The following is a 3963-nucleotide window of genomic DNA, read 5'->3' as shown; positions in this document are numbered from 1 at the left end:
CAGAACACAGGACGTAGGACTGAGCACGCACCTTTAGGTCGTAGGTTGCAGGACACAGGCTGCATGCCGCACGCCACACCCCGCACCTCTAAGAAGTGACCCACCTTTAAGAAGCAGTAGACCTTTGAAAAGGGTAGCCTCTCTGAAAGAGTAGCATCCTCTGAAATTAAGCAAAGTCTCTCTTCCTCTAAGCAAAGTTTCTCTTTCTCTAAAACTAAAAGTAAGCAAAGCTTCTTCCTCTATAAACTAGCAAACAAGCAAGGAAGTAGTCCAGATAAAGATAATAGAAGTAATTCAGTTCCAGTCCACCTCTGATAAATTACCGTGAGATTGTTGCTGCGGGCGGCAACAACCTGTCACTATTCAAGGGTTGTGTAGGTGACCTCATGGAGTCTGTTGGGACAACCTGCTTGGAGCATTTGGCCTATCTCTTTCCTGGGGGCCTCAGTTGGATGTAATACTCAAGAGTTGTCTTCTCTGCTCCCTAGGACCATGTGTGAGCGAGTAAGGGGACCCATTTGTCTCCTGGAGCAGCAGAAAGGTGGTCAGAGCTGCCTGGCTGTTTCCTGGGATCAAAAGCAAATCCAAATATATTTTTAACATTTATTATAGCTTTATCAAAATGCAGAAATGTTGTAACACAGCCACATCAATGTTTATAGCAGCTCAGTTCACAATAGCTAGATTGTAGAACCAACCTAGATGCCCTTCAATAGATGAATAGATAAAGAAACTCTGGTATATATACAAAATGGAATACTATTCACCCGTAAAGAAGAATAATATTATGGCATTTGCAAATAAATGGATGGAATTGGAGACTATCATAGTAAGTGAAATAAGCCAAGCCCAAAAAACCAAAGGCTGAATATTTTCCCTGATAAGTGGAGAATGATATATAATGGGGGCGGGGGATAGTATTCCATTTTGTATATATACCAGAGTTTCTTTATCCATTCATCTGTTCATCTGAGAGAATAATGGGGGAACTTTAGAATATGTAGAAGGAAATGAGAGGGAGGAGGGTATAAAAAATGGTGGAATGAGACAGACATCATTACCCTGTGTACATGTATGATTACATGAATGGTATGAATCTACATTGTGTACAACCATAGAAACGAAATGATGTGCCCCATTTGTGTACAATGAATCAAAATGCTGTCTGTAAAAAAATCAAAAGCTAAATTAAAAAATGCAGAAATATTGAAAGAATTATGCAACAAACATCCCTGGCACCATTGCCTATAGTCTATAATTAACATTTGATATTATTCTTTATCAAATAATTAACCATCTTTTATCCATCCCTCTATCAATTCATGAAATGCTTTTGATACTTTCAAAGAAATTTGGTTTACTAGTAAACTCTACTTTTAAAACATTTAAGAATGTGGATACTTATCCAGAGTTTAGCATCTATTTTCAGATTTTTGTTTCTAATTCATTTCCAAGAAAATCCACAGAGTAAGTCAACTAGTATCACATTATTCTTTTCACTTCTCTCTGGTGACATTTTCATTGTTTACATTGTCTGGAAAAGGGTTTTAAGAATCTCCATATTGGAAGAGCGGCTTACAGTGCAGGTGCGGCCAAGTCCAAGAACAACACCATACACACCAGTCCCGAAAATAGTACAGATATGGCATCAAGAAGCCCTGATCACAAAGATATGAATCTCTTAAGGGAATAGACACCGAGTTCCTGAGAAGTATGTGTTTTGCCAAGAAGCACAACAAGGGAGTGAAAAAGATGCAGGCAAACAACGCCAAGGTCTTGAGTGCACGTGAGGCTGTCAAGGCCCTTGTAAAGCCTAAGGAGGTTAAGTCCAAGGTGCCAAAGGGTGCTGGCTGCAAGCTTGATCACCTTGCCTTACTTGCCCATCCCAAGCACGGGAAGCATGCTTATGACTACATGGTCAGGGATCACAGGATCTGCCAGCAAATCCCAAACCCAAGCCAAGATCTAGACTGCAACTCTAGCTCTAGTATGGACTCCAGCTCGGGCTGTAGCTCTGACTCTGGCTCTGGCTCCAGCTCCAGCTCCCAAAGGTGCCCAAGCCTCCTGAGGGTGCCTAGGTCCCTGGGAAGGCTCCATAGTAAAAGCCTCTGTGAATGTGAGGACAAAAGGACTCGTGTGACCCCTGAGCCCCTGTCTAAAGGAACTGGTGTCCTTCTGTGCTGTTTGTACAAATAAATCTAGAGGCAGGAAAAAAAAAAAAAAAAAAGAATCTACGTATTTAGAAAACAAAGGGAGAAGAATGGCAAAAACAAATGACACTTTTTTTCAGAACTAAATTTCTCCTCTAAAGGAAAAACAACAACAGCAAAAGCATTCTTTTTAATTACATTGACCAGCTTGACAAAGAACATTTCTAACTTGAAAAATGTGTTTTTGTTTTTATTTTTGTGAGATCTTATTTTCTTTTTATGTGTAAGAAAATTGTTGGACCCTTTTAAATTTGTTGAATTATGAAGAGTAGTGAGTATTAAGAAGAAATAATTGCCTTTCTAATCTAGCCAGGTTCATGTTTAGTGATCATCCGAAGGTCGTATTAAGATAACGAAGGCAAAATAGGCCTTGGTGAATTTGGGGTTTTTGCAAGGAAGATTTTGCTTTATGTATGTGATTTCTTAAAAGAGGCAGACATCTTTTTTTTTTTTTTTTTTCATCACAAGAAAGTAATGACAATCATAAGAACAGAAACAGAGTTATATTTCCTGACTTAGATTTTATCTTTTATCCTCAATTGTTTTTCATAATACTGACTCTCTTCTTCCTCCAATTTATTTGGCCCTTGGGAGGAGATGTGTCATAGAGAGGGATTTGAACCTTTGTAGTCAGGCAGATAAAGATTTACAAGTGATTTTATTTTCCAGCTGTGTATTTAAGGAAGTCTTACTTTCTTTAACTTTGATAATTCTTTTCCAGAAAATGGTGGAAATTTCTGTCTTTACATTATACTCCTGAAAATGTTACACAATGAATTGCTTCTATCGTTACTGATTGTTATTCAAAAACATCTATTGAGAGGTTATTCCATTTAGACACTGACATATCAAAAAAAAGAGATAAAGATAGCAAGTCCTTAAACTAAAATACTATCAAAATGAAAATAAAATGAATAATATATTGTGCAATAATGCTCAAGTAATCAGAAAAGAAGATATTGAATGGTGTAGAACTGAAGAGAATGTGATCTTTGGGGCCAAGGTATGAGGGAAATTGGTGAGTTTTTAATGGGGAGTAAAGATGTGAGTTACTACAAGTATCCCCCTCCACATACTGGGTATGGTATGCAGGGAAGTTCTTCCACTGAGCTACATTCCCAGTCCTTTTTATTTATTTATTTTATTTTATTTTGAAACAGGATCTCACTAAGTTGCTGAGTCTGTTCAGGATCTTGAGGTCTTGCCTCAGCATCCTGAGTACCTGGGATCACAGGCATGCACAACTGAACCTGGTTTAAGTTATTCCTAAAAGAATGACATACAATAAATTGGGAAGATAAAAGAGAGGGATGCTTCAGAAAACACAAACCTGATGTGTTCATACATAGAGGTACAAAAAAGCCTGGCTGTTTTTGGGAGTTCTGTGTTACTGAGACAATAAGTACTTGTGAGGTAATGAAATGAGATACTTGTGAGGACCCTTAATCTAGAGGCCATAGGGCACCAATAAGGAATTTCAACAAAGAAACTGCAAGAATTTTAAATCACTGTTTTATTAGGATTCAGCGGTAGGAATGAAATTGGAGAAACTAGTAATAATGACACCACAGTAGCATAAACATTCTAATTTAAGAAAGTAGTAGCATGTGTGTTATTTGGGAATTTACATTATATTTATAATGTAGAGTGGATAGAACCTTTAAATTAATTGGATATGTGCAGCAAAGAATCAGAATCAAGAAAGATTCAGATTTCTGATTTGTGGGTTCAAACAGATGGTGCAACCATTCCT

The 3963-nt window shown here is 37.7% G+C and overlaps 1 pseudogene; it reads left to right on the top strand.

Moving 5' to 3' along the window:
- The first annotated feature begins 492 nt into the window (after nucleotides 1-492).
- On the top strand, nucleotides 493-2099 carry LOC124994211 (60S ribosomal protein L29-like; annotated as a pseudogene).
- Nucleotides 2100-3963: the final 1864 nt, after the last annotated feature.

This window comes from Sciurus carolinensis, chromosome 10, assembly GCF_902686445.1.
Source record: "Sciurus carolinensis chromosome 10, mSciCar1.2, whole genome shotgun sequence".
Classification (NCBI taxonomy): Eukaryota; Metazoa; Chordata; class Mammalia; order Rodentia; family Sciuridae; genus Sciurus; species Sciurus carolinensis.
Note: the sequence above shows the minus strand (reverse complement) of the source record. Positions and strands in the feature narration are given on the sequence as shown.